This window comes from Podarcis cretensis (genome assembly GCF_951804945.1).
Source record: "Podarcis cretensis genome assembly, chromosome: 14".
NCBI lineage: Eukaryota > Metazoa > Chordata > Lepidosauria > Squamata > Lacertidae > Podarcis > Podarcis cretensis.
This window is the reverse complement of record NC_137183.1, coordinates 3,664,927-3,683,820: the sequence shown is the minus strand read 5'-3', so window position 1 is coordinate 3,683,820 and position 18,894 is coordinate 3,664,927. Positions and strand designations below refer to the sequence as shown.

Genomic DNA, 18,894 nt, shown 5'->3' with positions numbered 1-18,894 from the left:
TTAATTACCTTAGTGGTTCTTATTTTGGGGGAAATAAAGCCGTGGACCCCCTCTCCAGAAAAATGGACATAAACACATACAAAATTGCATTAGAAATTGATTTCCTTCACAGACCCACTGAATCCCATTCATGGTTAAGAATCCCCAAATTACATCAGTACAGTTAATGCCACATTTAGTTTGGCCCTGAGTTTCTCATGCTTTACTGAAGCTGGATCCCTATTCCTGCCAAGCCTCTCTCTGCAGCGCCACAGAAAAGCATGTAATTTTAGTGCAAAACTCCCAGCGCCACAGTATTTTATCTCTAGCAGGTTTTACCATGACACTTCAAGTGAAATGGATACAACCTGCCATATTACCTTAGTAGCACTCTCACACTCAGTGCCAAAAGTAGTTGTCTCATATTCAGATTTTATTATTATTATTAATAATAATAATAATAATAATAATAATAATACCCCAGCCACTCTAGGCGGCTTCCAACAGAATATTAGAACATGATAAAACATTAAACATTAAGAACTTCCCTAAACAGGACTACCTTCAGATAGTTTATTCCTTGACATCTGATGGGAGGGCATTCCACAGGGCGGGCATCACTACCGAGAAGGCCCTCTGCCTGGTTCACTGTAACATCACTTCTCGCAGGGAGGGAACCGCCAGAAGGCACCTCAGTGTCCGGACTGAACAATGGGGGTGGAGAGGCTCCTTCAGGGCTTTAAAGGTCAGCACCAACACTTTGAATTATGCTTGGAAGCGTACTGGGAGCCAATGTCTGGGAAACGTACTGGGAGCCAAAGGATCAGTGTTATATGGTGATCTCTCCCAGCAGCTTCATATAGATGTTAAAAGCGCGGGGGGAGGACGGAACCCTGAGGCACCCCGCAAGTGAGAGCCCAGGGGTCTGAACACTTATCCCCCATCACCACTTTCTGGAAATGGACCAAGAGGAAGGAGTGGAACAGTATAACAGTGCCCCCAGCTCCCAGCCCCTCTAGACTGTCCAGAAGGATGTCATGGTCAATGGCATCAAAGGCTGCTGAGAGATCCAGCAGAACTAGGAAACAGCTTTCACCTTTGTCCCTAGCCCGCCAGAGATCATTGACCAGTGCGACCAAGGTGGTCTCAGTCCCATGATGGGGCCTGAATCCTGACTGGAAGGGAGTCAAATGGTCCCAAGTGGCCCCTTGTAAGGTCGTGTTGGCATGGATGTTAAAATCCCCTAGGACAACCAAACTAGGTGTCTCCAGGAGAACATCCGCCATGACCTGAAGCAGCTCAGGCAGGGAATCCTTGGTGCAGCGGGGAGGTCGGTACACCAAAAGAAATCCTGTACAGTGGTACCTCGGGTTAAGAACTTAATACGTTCTGGAGGTCTGTTCTTAACCTGAAACTGTTATTAACCTGAAGCACCACTTTAGCTAATGGGGCCTCCTGCTGCCGCCGCACCGCCAGAGCACGATTTCTGTTCTCATCCTGAAGCAAAGTTCTTAACCTGAGGTAATATTTCTGGGGTTAGCGGAGTCTGTAACCTGAAGCATATGTAACCTGAAGCATATGTAACCCGAGGTACCACTGTACTGTCCCTCTTACCCAACTTCCAAAACACGCACTCAGAAAACTGGGTCTACCCAATGGAATGCCTGGTGGAAGCTAATGACTTCCTAATAACCACTGCAACCTCCCCTTCCCACCCACATGACCTTGGTTGTTGTGTATAAGAGAAACCTGGTGGACAAGCAGCAGCAAGAACAGGCCCATCTGCTTCATCCAACCAAGTGTCTGTTACACATGCCAGGTCAAGTCCTCCATCCATGATCAAGTCGTGGATGACAGCCGTATTGTGAATCATTGACCTGGCATTGCACAGGAGGACCTTCAGGTCATGTGGGTTTCCCTTGTTGATTCCAGTATCCTTTCGGTCAAGGCCAAATCCGGAGGCAGGAATAGTCTTCAACCAGTGACTAAACCTGCTTCCTCAGTAATGACATGCTGTTAGCGTAACTCCTCCTCCTACCCGTGATCACTGAGACTGGGTGTCCCAGTGCACACACCCCGTGGAACTTATTCCAGCCATTCGGTTGGCTGGGACCCACAACATATATTCTTGTATAGTACTGAAGCAGCCATTTAGTATTTGGTGGCATACATTTGGTTTATATGTTCAGAGCTTTTCAGCTATCAGTGTCCTTTTTCACATGTGCTGCTAAGGCAAATGTAGTGCAACTAAGCACTCCTGGAGAGAAGAATATGGCTACTTCGCTTATTTTTGGTTGTTTGGTTGCTCTGCTGCATTGAGCTAAGCCATGGCTTGAATTTCCATGTCATTCAAACACAGGTTTTGGGTATAGCTCTGTCCCAATAACCAGAAGTTGTAACCAAGGTTTGTCTTACGGTCTACAGCTTGTGATTTGTTTAGAAGAGCTAAACTACTAGCTTGGATTCAGACAATACACTATATCAAACCATGGCTTGGCTTAGTTTAGTGCTGCATCATAACTTCCAAAGAGAGGAGCAAAGCAGCCCTTCTCCTTTCTGGGAGCCCACACCTTTCCTCATTCACACTAAGCCATGATTTGACTTTGGGATGTGTGCAAACTGGTCCTACGTCATCTTGCATTCCCAATATTGTGGATTCTCCCTTTGATAACTCTAGTCGCTTACTGTATATGATGAGGGGAACTGTTGCCTATTAAAGTGTTTGCCACAATGAATCAATTACTGCTGAGGTACCTTGGCAATTCTTAATGTTTTGTTTACAGGTGAATGTTTCTGATATAAAATGAGTGCTTACTCTCCCCTCCCCCATCTAAGGCCCTCTTCACATATTATATACTATAGTTATACTCCTAAAATTAAGTGTGCACCTGAAAATGTAAAGTGACTGTGACAGACCAGAAATTTGACAAACATCCCTATTTTCCTGGAACTAGAATTAGCTGTGGTGCTCTGCTGTATATGCATTTCATTGCTGTTTACCCTGTAGTTGCAAGCCTGGATGTGCTGCTCTGTAATGCAGCAAACTATAAAACAGGCCTAATTGTAGCAAAAGATACTGAGGTTAGAAATTATTAGATTCAAGCAATACTACAATATGAGAATTAAAACATTCAGTTGCAATGTTTATGTAACTAAACTGTTATGTAGTGAAGTTTCACCCTGGGCCAGCAGGGGGATACTGTATATAGTTTTCACTCAGGTCTGTAGATAGTTTTCCCTCAGGTCCACGTCAGTTATTTTAGGCGGGAACTCTGGGCTGTTGTTGTTACAATGTTGACAGCCGGCTGCCTATAAAAGCAGGCCGGCTGAGCTGTTTGCAGGCAGTTCTATTCCAGCTTACAAGAATAAAGAGCTACTTGGAGAAATCGCTGTGTCGTCTGCTATGTCAACCCACAACCTAACACTGGCGACGAAGGTGGGATCGATGGACATCAGAGCACAGCCAGATGCGGCCAGCCTCTGAACTGAGCTGAATCACTGAGCTGAATCACAGAGCGAAATCACTGAGCGAAATCACTGGACAGAACCAATTCAGATCTGACTGTTCTGGCTAAGAGCACTGGGTTCCATCCATCGCCCTTCACGCTGGCATCGGAATCATGGCTTCACTTGTGCCTCTACCGCCGTTTGCGCCAGCCTCTGAATCATGGGACTCCTACCTCGCTCGGTTCGACTGCTACCTCCAAGCCAACGAGCTGACAGCAGTATCAATGGATCGGAAGCGGGGCCTATTCATCAGCCTCTGTGGGCCTGAGGTGTTTGAGACGGCCCGAGCATTGGTTGCGCCTGAAGCAGTCCAGGCAACACCGTGGGACACGATCCAAGAGAAGCTCCGCAACCACTACGCACCAAAGCCGTCCAAGATTGCTGCCCGCCATGCGTTCTACCACCGGAACCAGGCAGAGGGGGAGTCAATCAACAACTACACCACCGCCCTGCGACAGGCTGCAATGCACTGCGAGTTCCGAGACTTAGACGATGCCCTGATGGATCGAATCGTCTGCGGGGTCCGGGACATCCATCTGCAACGGCGTCTCCTCGCCAAGCCAGACCTCACGCTACAGAAAGCCATTGAGGAGGCTGTGGCCTCAGAAGCTGCTGAACGCTCCGCCCAGGAGATCCGCAAGTCCAGCTGCCCGCGTCTTGCTAGGGAGCCAGTTCCGGTGCATCATGAAGAGGCCAGCAGTGATGAGGCATCCTCCAGTGAAGACGATGACGTGCACCAGACAAAGCGGGAGCGCAGGAAGTTCCAACAGAAGTCCAAGGGCCAACCGGAATGTGCCGGCTGCGGAGGCAACCATTCCCGTGCCAAGTGTCGATTCAGAGACGCCATCTGTAGGAAGTGTTCCAGAAGGGGCCACATCGCTAAGGTCTGCCGATCGGCTCCGTCTGACACCCCCCCTTCATCGACTCGCAAGTCCAAGTCTTCACTCCAGTCTGCCAAGGAAAGTTGTTTCGCTCTCACCAACTGCCGCTGCCCGTCTGGAACCACGATTGGCCAAACCGACTCGCCTACGCGACGCAAGCTGAACGTCACGGTGCTCATTGAAGGAGCTCCATGTGACATGGAGATCGACACCGGGTCTGCCCTGTCCATCGTGTCATGGAGCACCATCAAAAGACTGGTACCCAGAGTGTCCAAAAGGCAACTCGACTCTCACCGCGTACACCTGAGAGACTACCAGGGAAACGACATTCCCGTGGTAGGCATTGGCCGGTTCCGGATCGCCTTCAAGGATTTTTCGGGCCTGCTCCGGTTGGTGGTGGTCGAAGGTCAGCGGCCAAGCCTCCTAGGGCTAGACTGGTTTGATGCCCTCGGCCTGGAAGTCACCGGCATCAACTGCATCTCTAACGCAGAGACTGAGGGTCTGGTCAAAGACTTTGCCGAGGTTTTTGACGGCACCTTGGGGCAATATACAGGTACGCCCATCTCCTTTAGCCTTGATCCACAAGTCGCCCCCATCAAGCTAAAGCCACGCCGGGTTCCCTTTGCTCTCAAGGCTAAGGTGGACGAACAACTGGACAAACTGATCGCCCAAGGAGTTTTGGAGCCGGTTGACCACGCCAAGTGGGAAACCCCCATCGTCACGCCTGTCAAGCCAGATGGGTCGGTGAGAATCTGCGCTGACTACAAGTGCACGATCAACAAGGCACTTCAGCAGCACGCTTATCCGGTTCCTGTTGTCCAACACCTGCTGCATTCCCTGGGTGAGGGTAAGGTCTTCGCTAAGCTGGACCTTGCCCAAGCCTATCAACAACTGCCAGTCGATGATGCCACTGCTGAAGCCCAGACGATCGTCACCCACCGGGGGGCATTCCGTTGCCGCCGGTTGCAGTTCGGGGTAAGTGTGGCTCCTGGCATCTTCCAAAGCCTTATGGAGCGTCTCCTGCAAGGGCTTCCGGGCGTGGTACCATATTTTGATGACGTCTTGGTGTCTGCAGACTCACACCAGCAGCTGTTTGAGCGCCTCCGTGCCGTGCTGACCAGGTTCCAAGAGGCCGGGCTCAAGGTAAAGAGGGAGAAGTGCCAGATCGCCGTTCCACAGGTAGAGTTCCTGGGCTATCTTATCGATGCCTCCGGCCTTCACCCGACCACATCCAAGATCCGCGCTATCCAGCAGGCCCCCACCCCAAAGAACAAGACGGAGTTGCAGGCGTTCCTGGGGCTGCTGAACTTTTATAACATGTTCCTGCCCCACAAAGCCACAGTGGCTGAGCCGACTCCTTAGCACTAAGACGCCTTGGGCCTGGGGTCATCGGGAGACGGCGGCCTTCAACGCGGTCAAGGCTCTCCTTTCATCAGACAGTGTGCTGGTACAGTACAGTGAATCCAGGCCGCTGGTCCTTGCCTGCGACGCCTCACCTTTTGGCATCGGTGCTGTCCTTAGTCACCGTTTTCCAGATGGAAGAGAAGCACCGCTCGCCTACTTTTCCAGGACGCTATCTCCGACGGAACGGAATTACAGCCAGCTTGACAAGGAGGCACTGGCACTTGTGGCTGGAGTGAAGAGGTTCCATGAATACCTCTATGGCAGGACTTTTGACCTCATCACTGACCACAAGCCACTCCTGAGCCTCCTCGCCGGTGATCGTCCAACTCCACCGGTCCTCTCGCCACGCATGCTGCGATGGACTGTTTTCCTGGCTGCCTACCACTACCGGCTCATCCATCGCCCGGGGAAATCGATGGGCTATGCCGACGCCCTCAGCCGTTGCCCTCTTCCAGCATTTGTGGAAGACCCGGCTCCAGCTTCATCGCTCCTTCTGATTGAGGATCTTCCGGCAGCGCCTGAATCGGCTGCCACTGTGGCCTCCGCGTCTGCCCGGGATCGCACCATCAGCCGGGTGCTCAACTGGGTGTGGAGGGGGTGGCCACAAGGGCCTTTTGCATTGGAGTTCCAGCCCTTCGCAACCAGACAACATGAACTCTCAGCTCATCGCGGCTGTCTGCTGTGGGGAGACCGCGTCGTGATTCCCCAGGGACTCCGTCAGCGCGTCCTGGAGGCTCTGCATGTTGGCCACCCGGGAATTGTCAAAATGAAGGCGTTGGCTCGGTGTTACGTCTGGTGGCCTAATATGGACGATGCCATCATTGCCTGGGTGTCCGCCTGTCAAGCGTGCCAAGAGTCGAGGCCTGCACCACCGGCAGCTAAGGGACACACCTGGGAGACGCCAAAGACACCCTGGTCGAGGGTGCACATCGATCTGGCTGGCCCCTTTCACGGCCGGACCTTTATGGTAGTGGTGGACGCCTATTCCAAATGGCTGGAGGTCGCCCTGATGCCCTCCACCACTACCGAAGCTGTCATCCGGGTGCTGCGAGGCCTGTTTGCAACGCATGGGTGTCCTGATGTCCTTGTCTCTGACAACGGACCGCAGTTCACGTCAGGCACGTTTGAGCGGTATCTTTTGGGACTGGGCATCCGCCATGCCCTAACGGCACCCTTTCATCCATCCAGCAACGGGCAAGCGGAAAGAATGGTGCGCTCGGAAAAAGAGGCACTGGCGCGCCTGGACCGGGGAGACTGGCATGAGCGGGTCACCGAATACTTGTTCATGCAACACATCACCCCTCATGCGGCCACAGGGCGGAGTCCTGCTGAACTGCTTATGGGCCGCCGCCTCAGGTCACCGCTCGACCGGCTACACCCGGACTTTGCCGTGGCTGAACCCCCAGGCTGTGCCAACGCGCCACGGTCATTTGTCCCAGGAAACCAGGTCTTTGCCCGGAACTATGTGGGGGACATTCCTTGGGTGCCAGCCACAGTAGTGGGAGTCACTGGACCTCGCTCGTACCAGGTGGCACTCGAAGACGGACGCTTGTGGCGACGGCACATAGACCAGCTTAGGCGCAGGGTTGGGGACTTGGACACTACCGAGGTGCCCCCAACTACGCTTGCGGCTCCAGAAGAGACACGTACAGATGGCGAGGCCCCACCTACACCTCCCTCGCAAACTGCCAGCGTGGAGCCGAACCAAGCCGCTTCAGAGGGTCTGCCAGACTTACCACAGACTCAGACCACTCCACTTGCGGAGGCTCCACCCACAGCAGCGGATCCAGCGGAGTTGGTTCCAACGCCACCTAGGGTCGCACCACAGCCTCAGCAAGAACTGTGTGGCCCTCCGGACTTGGCTACCAGTCCCTGGCGGTCTGGCAGAGTTTCCAAGCGCCCAACTTATTTAAAGGACTATGTTGTTGGACATGTATCACTGTTGGTCTAAGTATGGGAAATGTAACCGATATGCTTTTGTGCCTAATTGAACCATTACGCGTAGTGCTGTATATAAGGAAACCATTACGATTGTAACTAACGCCTTATCTTGGTGGGGAGGGGTGTTATGTAGTGAAGTTTCACCCTGGGCCAGCAGGGGGATACTGTATATAGTTTTCACTCAGGTCTGTAGATAGTTTTCACTCAGGTCCACGTCAGTTATTTTAGGTGGGAAACGCTGGGCTGTTGTTGCTACAATGTTGACAGCCGGCTGCCTATAAAAGCAGGCCGGCTGAGCTGTTTGCAGGCAGTTCTATTCCAGCTTACAAGAATAAAGAGCTACTTGGAGAAATCGCTGTGTCGTCTGCTATGTCAGCCCACAACTTAACACAAACACTATTGGATCTGTCTCTTGAGAAGACTTGCATAATTTTTATTTTTTATATAAAAATGGATACTGCATGGGACATCATAAATTGCCTTTTTACAGAGAAGTTTTTAATTTTATCGTCTTGGTTCTGAGTGGCATAAAATTATGTTTCTGTCAGTTGTGATATGTCTCTGTAAAAATTTCTCTTTGCATGTGGTGCTGTGAGCAGCTGGACATCTTTCTACTATATTTGGCTACAAATCACAGAAGCACATACATTTAGACAAAGAGAGATTGCTCTCCTGTGAGAAACAGAACACTTTCTGTTTAGACCCCATGAGCATTAATCAGGCCTCAAGGACTTCAACATTTTTTTAATGAAGAATTGATATTTCCAAAGCGTTAAGCACACCAATGTTCCCACTGGCTGCAGGTTCCATTGTCCTTTTCAAATAAAAAGCAGGAAAACCTATTTCTGAGATGTAGCATCCAGTTCCCTTCTGTGTTGTGTCTAATAGCCAAGAAATAACTTCATACAATATTAGGTTTATATTTGTTATTTTTTATGACATTGCTGTGAATGAGCTTGGGACAGTAATTCTTCAGCTGTGTTAGTAAATGGACTTCCTGTCTTTAGTGCCTCATTGTACTATGAGGATGGTCACTCCAGAAAGCAGGGGGCAGAGCTGCAAAAATGTTGAATTATAACATTTTTGTAGTTCTGTTTCCTGCCTTCTAAACAGGCCCTGAAAAACAGAGTGAGAATAGCTGGGGGGGGGGCATTTATTTGTTTCAATACTATTGAAAATATTGATATTCCACACTTCATTCAAAATTCCAAGACAGGTATCTAGAAGCCATGTATGTGAACATGTGCCACAGGGACAAACATTGTTTTCTGGTTTAGGCATATATCATTTTTCATGTTTTTAGTGAGTCCACAGAGTGCCATGTTAGAGCTCCCCAAGTAGTACTTTTCAAAAAAGGAATCCAAAAGGAAAAGAAGAATCTCTCAGAATCATTATTCATCTCTAGCTGATATAATGATTGAAGTTTTCATCTTTTTGTTTTTTGTTTTCCTGGCAATATATTTATTTACATTATTTCTATGGGTATATCACAGCATCACCAAATTGACCCAGTTTAGGAATAAGCAGGGATTTCTGGTATATAGAACAGATTATGTCCTATTAAAATCAGCCACTTGGTTATTTCCAGTGCTTTTTTTCTTAAAAAAATAGGTTTAGGGGTACTCTCATTTTCCTACTCGTATTGGAAAACTGCCCCTCAATGAGGCCAAACTTAAATTCACAAAATGTTTAGGGGTATGCATCCCCCCAGAAAAAAGCACTGGTTATTTCCAACCATCCAGTTGTTATTTATGCTCTTATCTACTACTTTAGTTTTAAGAGACATGTTATATACAGTGAGGTAAGAACCTTTGATGACATTGTGCACCAAGAGAAATAATAATTAGGAATTGGTGGTAAAGTGGTATAGTCACTGGATAGTGTAGGAGGTGATCTGTTCATCCATTTTGAACAGACTGAATGCAGAGTTTCTCATTTAACTTATTTTTCTGTGTTTCTTTCTTAGCTTAAATTCTTCCTCTTATCACCTTTACTAGCAAAGTGACACAACCCCTTAGTGTGCTACCACAATAGCATTTGTAATGCATAGTGCCTTCTTAATAATAATAATAAATTTTATTTATACCCTGTCCTCCCCAGCCAAGACCGGGCTCAGGGCAGCTAACATCAGGTGTAAAAACAATTGATTAAAACTTAAAAACAGGATTAAAATACAACTTACGGTAAAATGCAGCTTCATTTCAGTGGAAGCCCAGATCAAAAACTCTTTGGGGGGAGAAAATGTCAAATCTTCACCAAGGCCAACTACCCAGACTGGTCCTACGTGGGGCAGAAAAAAGTCCCCAAATAGGGGTTCCATCCCAGAAGGAAAGAGGGGGAGAGGATCAAGTTGATTCCAAGCCAAAGGCCAGGCGGAACAACTCTGTCTTACAGGCTCTGCAGAAAGAAATCAGATCCTGCAGGGCCCTGGTCTCATGAGGCAGAGCGTTCTAACTTCCTTAGGGCCCAGGACCACTAGGGTGTTGCTATTTATGGACCTTGAGGCTCTCCGTGGGGCAGACTGGGAGAGGCGGTCCCGTAGGTACGAGGGTCCTAGGCCGTGAAGGGCTTTAAAGGTTACCTTAAACCTGACCCTGTACTTGAAAACTTCCTCTGCATTCCCACTACTGCGTAGCACCCTAGAAACCTCCTTTGGTATACCCACTCAGTTCCAAAACAGATGCCTTATGCCACTTCACCCATTATTGAAATGCACCACTGGTGAAGTGACCCTTTGGTCAATTCCTACAAAAATATGGCCTTTTCTGCTAAATATGGTCCCACACTTTAGAAACATTATCTTTAGCTTGAGCAAACTCAATTTGCACTAGTCAAGGATTTGACAAGTGACAGTCTACTGAAGGTGCCCCTTCCTCACACATGCATATTTCCTCTCTCTCTGAAGTGGAATCAGCTTCGACAAAGTGCTGCAGTCCCATCACTGTCTGTATGAATTAAGTAACCATATGGGCAAGGATTGTTGCATGTATCATTCCCAGCTGCCCAGGGGAGGAAAGGATGAGTGGGAAGGTTCCTCGTGACTGGCTCTGCCCACAAAGATGCTTCGTTCACAGACATTATTAGTGTTTATTATTGATTAAATTTGTATGCCGCCCTGTGCCTGCAGGTCTCAGGGTGGTTCATACTTTGGGAAGCAGCTTCCACATTGTTGCTTGTGGTGTGTGAGAGTGGCCACTAAATAAGAGTGCAGTGAGGGTGAACTGGAGTTAGAAGAGAAGATGTAATCGGAATGAAATGACATGGGTGTGTAGGGTTTTATTTTAACTAATATGCAATGCCTTCTCTCTCTTTCATCATGCACTTTCTTACAGGCTGGATAAAATAGTTTTTAATTGTTTTTAAAATGTTTTTTCCCCATTTTTAAATAGTAGCTAGATAATTAGATAATCTTGACTTAAGCATGTTAAAACCAATTTGATCATTTCTTAAATATGAATATTTAACTTGTACTTTCCAAATGCAGGTATTTCATATTTACCTTGAAAATAAAATGCTCTAGTTCATCTAGCAATTGTCTTGCCTTGCTTTAACCTGTCAGTCATGGGCATTTTATTTTGTGTGATTCTTAGATTTTGTGGCTGGAGGAAAGCAGTAAGGAGGGACACTTGAAAGAAAAAACAGAAGACAATTGTCCAGTAAGCAGGTATTAAAGCTGCAATCCTATACCCACATGCCTGGAATCACTCAGTGGTGTTCACCTAACAAACCAGCATGGTTGCTTGTCCACTATAATGGACTCTATAAGAAAGAACCAATATGGGAATGGGAGAAAATGAAAACTTGCCAAACATACAGTATGACAAAGAGATGCAAACTTGGTTGTAAGAATTTAACATTCTGATTGGGGAGGGGGAGCCACCATGTATGAAGCCCACGTTGCCTTTCCTTCTCATTTCCCCACAAACAGATTTCTCCCTTTCCCCCCTTTTTGCTCCAATCCTAATTGTTGCATGGGGGAGGGAGAGATAATGAATGAGAGGGAATATGGAAAAGTTATGCCACCCCTGGTGTAATTAAATATTGAATGGCATTCAACCAAGTTTTACTCTTAATAGACCCATTTAAATTATGAACATGACTAAGGTCAAATGGCCATTTGTACGGGTCATTCACCATACAAAGCTTTTCTGCACTGGGCTTCCCATCCTCAGTGAATGAATTGAGGGTTTCACTGACAAGAAATCATGCTAAATACATGATGATGTCCTAGGACAGGGGTCAGCAACATTTTTCAGCCATGGGCCGGTCCACCATCCCTCAGATTATGTGGTGGGCCGGACTATATTTTGGAAAAAACCCAGAGATGCATTTTAAATAAAAGCACACATTCTATTCATCTAAAAACAAGCTGATTCCTGGACCATCCGCGGGCCGGATTGAGAAGGTGATTGGGCCGCATCCGGCCCACGGGCCTTAGGTTGCCTACCCCTGTCCTAGGATTTAGATCAGGCTTCCTCCAGAGGTTTTGAGACTACAATTCCATCATCCCTGACAACTGGTCCTGCTAGATAGGGATCATGGGAGTTGTAGGCCAAAAACATCTGGAGGGCCGTGGTTGAAGAAGCCTGATTTAGATGCATACTGTAGTTTAGGAGATAGATTGCCCTGAGTTCTTTCAAAATCATGTGTCATAAGTTTGAGATTGGGTAAGAGATTGGAGAACTATTGGGTCAAGAATTTAATCATGTTTTGCCCTTTCTCCAAAACTGTTACTGCATGTGCCCCAAGATTTAAGTGGCACATGTGTTTTTCCAGATCCTCCAACTGAAATGGCGTCTGTAGTGTCTCAGCATCATTGCCTCCACATCCAGGTCAGCAGCAGCAGCAGCAGTGCAGCTGTCAAGAGGGCAGAACCACATTGACCACGACTGCTGCACACATCTGGCAGGAGCCTCCTAATCTGCTGTCAGACTTCTATAAACAGTTCTCAGTCAAGCTATATAATTGGGGGAAAGTAAAATAATTGAGCTATTTTATTTTAAAAAAAAAATTATGCCACCTCCATTTGATCTGAAACTATATAAGAAAATCCGGAACAAGGTGGAGCAGATAAATGTGAAGGAAGGAACTATGTTGGGATGGATGAACAAGGCAACTTCTGGAAGCATTGGCCACACAAAAAGAAGTCATGTTGTTCACCTGTATTCTATTATTATTATTATTATTATTATTATTATTATTATTATTATTAATTGAATTTATATGCCACCCTATACCTGGAGGTCTCAGGGCTCAAGACTTGCCACAGCTCTCTAAACTTCAAAATAAGATTGCTCTGTATCCTAACTAAGACATTTAGATTTTTATTTCTCTCTTTCAGGTTTAAGATGGTACTATGGCTGCGTTTTATGTAGCAGAATGAGGAGCTCTGGGACTAAGCTGCCACTGCTGTCTGATGATGCCACCATCATATTGAAAACCAGAAGAAGTCTTTGAGCATTTTTTTCCTGTAAAAAGTATTCACCTGCAGATGGAAGAACAATAGAAAGGTGATCTAACTGGCCTTAGTTCAGTGGTGGAGCACATACTTTCTTTCACTTTAGCTTATATGCTGCATTTGATAACGTTAAACCAGGCTTTCATTGAGCTTGAACTGATGCTTTTAAAAGTGCAAGCCAACCTGTATTTTTTTTTTTAGCTGTAACTTATACTCTAGGAGGCGGGGGGGGGGGGCAGACCAAACTGGCCTTTAGCTGGTTTTATGCTGAACTAAAAGCTGAAACTTACACCAGTCTGATTTTACAGTGACTTAAATCTAAACACTAAGCTTCTTTTTTATTCCAAACTGACTCTCCCACTAACCAGGCCTATACATTGTGGAACTACATTAGCAGAGGCTGACTATTCTTTGGTGTTTACCCCTTTTCCAAAATTGGGATTTAATCTAAGTTCCTGGTGTATAATGTGGCTGCTCAGGATCTCTCTGTTTTGCTGGAGCTGAAAACTAGGTTTCTACAGGCTTTGTCTTACTGAGTTCACCACTAGGATTAAGCTACATTTATTGCTATCAACCTTCCTTTATGCTTGTGAAACATGAACCACTTATAAACGCCATCTCCAACTTCTCAGAAGATTCCATCAACAGTGTATCCGAAATATTTTACAAATCACTTGGGAAGACAGGCGAACTAATATCAGTGTACCGGAAGAAGCAAAGATCACCAGTGCTGAAGCAATGATGCTTCAACATCAACTTTGTTGGACTGGTCATGTTGTGCGGATGCCTGATGATCGTCTTCCAAAGCAACTACTCTATTCTGAACTTAAAAATGGAAAGCATAATGCTGGTGGTCAACAAAAGAGGTTTAAAGACTGTCTCAAGGCAAATCTAAAAAAAAGTAGTATAAACACTGACAACTGGGAAACACTGGCCTGCGAGCGCTCCAGTTGGAGAACAGACTTTACAAGAAATACAAGACAAATTAGGGGACACCCAAATGCCCTGGCTAACACGCTACCAACTGTACGCCTTCTTAAACAACCCAGCAGTAAGAACAGCAGCCACTAGGCCCTTGACCACCTTTGAAAACCTTTTCCTGGCACCAAAAGGACATGGCAAGTGGATGGTATCCACAATATACAAAATACTACTCCAGAATCCCATAACCCCTCTCATCTCAATCAAAAAACAATGGAAACATGACATAGGCTACGAAATAAACCCTACCCGGTGGACTAAACTGGTCTAAACCTCCCTTGAAATCCATGTCAGCCAATAGAAGGGAACTCACCGTGAAACTTATCTATAGACGTTACCTAACACCACAGAATTGGGCACTGATACACCCAGGAACATCACCAAAATGTTAGAGAGGTTGCACCTCTACAGGCATATATCTTCACATGTGGTGAGATTGCCCCAAAATCCAAACCTTTTGGATAGCAGTTCTATAGGAAAAATGCAAAATAACTAGACAGGTATTAGAAGCCACCCCAGAACTAACCCTACTGAATATTTTACAATACAGTAACACACTCACACTGCAAAGAACTCATAAGCCACCTACTCTCAGCAGCCAGGAGCATCATATCTAGACAATGGAGGGACCTGTCAGGAGTGGAGGCAGACCAGTGGTACAAAACTGTATGGGAAATAGCCTTACTAGAAAAGCTAACCATCAAATTGAATCTAGCATGGGACAAACAAAAGGGGATACCTCCACCCCAGTGTGACTCCTTTTTATTACACAGCTGAACAAAACAACAACAAGAACCCACCCACAGCATATGAATTGATATGGCTAACTTGACCCAACCACCCCTCCCCCTCACACACGCAAACAAAACTCCCTGCAGTCAACTGAAGGCAAGCAACCAGGCCCTGCCCCCCCAGTAAATGAATAGAAAGAGCACCGCACTCATGTGACACTGACAGTACACTAAGAATCAAAGTTTACGACCCCTCTTCTCCCCGCCCCCCGTTCTTCTCTCCCCCACCTTATACTGTATACAGCATTAAAGTCTCACATGGATCTGTAGAAAAGACTTTATGATCTGAAAATAGAGACGATGTACGTACTTTTGTAACGCAAGAAAATATTTAATAAAAACCACTGTATTTTTCGCTCTATAAGACACACCCGGCCATAAGACGCAACTAGTTTTAGAGGAGGAGAACAAGAAAAAAAATACTCTCTCCCTCTCTGTGCAGCGCCTCTCCAGCAAAGCAGGAGAAGAAATGGAAGGTGCTCCGTTTCTCCTCCCACTTCGCTGAAAAGGCGCTGCGCAGAGAGGGAAAGCTGCGCAGTGCCTCTCCAGCGAAGCAAAGTCAGAACAGCAAGAGGGATCGCTGCGCAGCGAAAGCAGCGATCCCTCTTGCTATTCTGGCTTCTGGGATAGCTGTGCAGCCTGCATTCGCTGCATAAGACGCACACACATTTCCCCTTACTTTTTAGGAGGGAAAAGGTCGTCTTATAGAGCGAAAAATACGGTAATGGTAATAATAATAATAATAATAATAATAATAATAATAATAATAATGCTAAGTTGTGTGTGTGTGTTGTACAGGTGGGGGTGGGGTAGAGAAGCAGGTAGCTCTTGCTTTACAGCAATATCTTAATGGAAAAAGATTGTGCTTGCATTTCCTCAGCTGTGACTATTAGTTCCATTAGCTACCTACACACTAGCCCCTATTCCAATGAGTCACCCTCACATACTGGTGCGATTGCTGCTTTTCTCAGCAACTGGATGGTACAGACAGCTGGCGGTAGTTGTTGAACACACATTGCATCACTTAAGTTGAGAACAACTAGATCATTGTGCACAGGAAACAGGACTTCCTACCTCTTCAGAAAGAACTCTGTGCACAGAATTTATTATGTGATTAACTTGATATGTGCACAGTCTGCACTCTTCTTATAAGGTGTTCCATTTATTTTAGGTTATTACTGAGGTTTTATGCTTACTTAAAGTTTTCTGTTCTATTTAATATAATTCATGTAAGTTCAGAGTTATACATGTGGGATTTTGGAAGAAGTATAGTTGGCCAGTGTGGTCCTGTTGGCAATTCTGGCCCGTTGTGTGATGACACAGGATACAGCCTTTTCTGTTGGGGTGTCCAGTTGTGGAACTCCCTGCTGCTGGAAGTGCAGTCATTTGCCTTGTTTGTCAAGGGAAACTGTCAAGATCAAGTGAAGACATCTTGGTTTCTCTTTGGAGCTTTTCGGGGTAGGTGAGCTAAAAAGCTGTCTGGTCTACTGCAGTGGTAATTTTGTGATAATTTCAGTTTTATAGTTTTAAAATTTATGCTGTTACATGCTATGTTTTACTGGAGTTTTGTATACCTCTCTGGGATCCTTTGGGGAGGACGAGAGTCTATAAGAGTCTAGCACCAGCCCAGGATGCTAGACTACGTAAACCATTGGTCTGATCCAGAAGAGCCGCTCTTAGGTTCCTACTAATTTGCTCTAGAAGTAGAAATTGCTATAGATATTATTTCTGTGCATAGTGGCAATATGACCACCAGTTTTATTTGCCTATAAATTCTCTTAATTGAAAAACACATGCTATCTGTTATCAGATTTTGAACAGTTGTATGTTTATGTGTGTTTGAGAAAGAGAAAGAATTAATTATTTGGTTTAGCCTTCATTGTGTTTTATTTGTATTTTTATAATGTTTCTAAATTATGAAGATATTTATAGCTTACATATTTTATATTAAGGGAATATTAAGGGTTGTGGTGAAGAAAAGCAAAATATATAAAGAATAAATTACTCCATATGTAACAAAATAAGCATTAAAATAAACACTTATGTGTTGCCATGGGGATTTCACTGAGAAGGCAATGATATGGCCTTTATTGCTAAAAACCATTTTTATCCATCTGATTTGAATAATTATTGCCTAATATCCCAGATCCAGGTACTCTTGGAGGAAACTGATTTTCTAGATCGTTTTCAATCAGAGTTTAGGCCTGATTGTAGCACAGAAGCTGCTTTGGTTGCCCTGCATAGTGACCTCTGTCAAGAGAGAAACAGGGGAAATGGGTCTTTGCTAATACTCCTCAACTCCTGAGCAGCTTTCAGTACCATTGACCACAGTATCCTTCTGGAGTGACTGTCCAATTTAGGGGTGGCTGGCACTGCTTTGTGGTGGTTCCAGTCCTACTTGGATGGACGTTCCCAGAGGGTGTTACTTAGGGAATGCTTTTCAGCCCCATGGAGCCTTCAATGTGGAGTTCCTCAGAGCTCATTCCTATCCCCCATGTTGTTTAACATCTACATGAAACCGCTTGGTGGGGTTATCTGGAGGTTTGGAGTACGTTGTCAGCAGTATGCTGATGACACTCAGCTCTATTTCTCCTTTACATCTGCAAGTGAGGCCGTTGAAGTGCTGAACCAGTGTCTTGCCTTGGTAATGGACAGGATGAGAGCCAACAAAGTGAAGCTTATTCCAAATAAAACTGAGGCACTGTTAGTAGTCCCTAGACCAGATGGATGGAAGCTTGCCTGCTCTTGATGGGGTCACACTCCCTCTGAAGGAGTGGCTATGTAGCTTGGGGGCATTTCTGGATCTGTTGTTGCTTGAGGCTCAGGTGGCCTCAGTGGCATGGAATGCCTTCCATCAGCTTTGGCTGGTGGCCCAGCTGTGACCTTATCTGGACAGAGATAGCCTAACTTCTGTTGTCTATGCTCTGGTAACCTCTAGGTTAGATTACTGCAACACATTATATGTAATGTTTCTGAATATGGTTCAGAAACTTCAGCTGGTACAGAATTCAGAACCCAGGTTGCTCACTGGACAAGACAGTTTGAGCATATAATGCCAATCCTGGCCTGACTGCACTGGCCGCCGATTAGTTTCTGGGCCCAATCCAAAGTGCTAGTTTTGTCCTATAAAGCCTGAGATGGCTCAGGACTGCAATACCTCAAGGACCACCTCTCCCCATATGAACCAGTCCGGACCCTGCAATCATCATCTGAGGCTCTTCTTTGTGGGCTTTTTCTGTGGTGGCTCCCTGCTTATGGAATGTTCTCCCTGGGGAGGCTCACCAGGCACATTCATTTCATGTCTAGGCGCCAGGCAAAAACATTCCTCTTCTAGGCCTTTGGCTTATTAAACAATTGATGGCCTTCTAAACTGTATGTGTGAAATTACTTTTTTGTTTGTTACTATGATATGTATTTTTGTGTTTTTATTTTGTAAACCTCCCTGTGATCTTCAAATGAAGGGTGTGCTCTTCAGTTGTAAATATGCCTAAAGCCATCTACCGAGTTTATCTTTGAGCGTGAGAGTTAGATCCAAGACTTCAGATCAGAAGGTTCTTGGTTCACAGTTCATTCTCAAAGCCACTGAGCTACACCATCTGTGGTGTCTGTGTAACTCAAGGCTCTGCATATTTTTAAAGTTGGTTGAGGATATTTTATATAACTACACATTTAAAGGGCCAGAACTTCATTCTTTGTGCTTAATAACAAAGCAATAAAATACATTACTGTTAATATGAACTGGACTACATAATTTGACAGTAAAGAGCCCTACAATGCTTGGCTGTTGCTGTTTTGTTTTGTTTTGGTTTTTTTAATAAAAAGAAAACCTTTCCCATAAATGAGTCTACAGTTTCACTCTAAATACTAGAGTGTGACAATGGCTAGTTTAATCTTGTAAGTAGTTGGTTTCACTTCCCATGGTCATCACTGGGTGGTTGGGCCATGGCTTGGT

The 18,894-nt window shown here is 45.8% G+C and overlaps 1 protein-coding gene across 5 annotated transcripts in view; it reads left to right on the top strand.

Moving 5' to 3' along the window:
* OTUD7A (OTU deubiquitinase 7A) overlaps positions 1 to 18,894 on the top strand; it is a 114,007-nt gene that overhangs the window by 41,345 nt on the left and 53,768 nt on the right. For 2 of the 5 annotated variants that reach the window (XM_079953210.1, XM_079953209.1), the window contains 2 exons: positions 11,303 to 11,376; positions 13,054 to 13,222. The gene's annotated coding sequence lies outside the window, so the exon portion shown is untranslated. Of the gene's footprint in view, positions 1 to 10,596; positions 10,660 to 11,302; positions 11,377 to 13,053; positions 13,223 to 18,894 lie in introns of those variants that run through there. The other 3 variants (XM_079953212.1, XM_079953211.1, XM_079953213.1) reach the window with 3 other exon arrangements.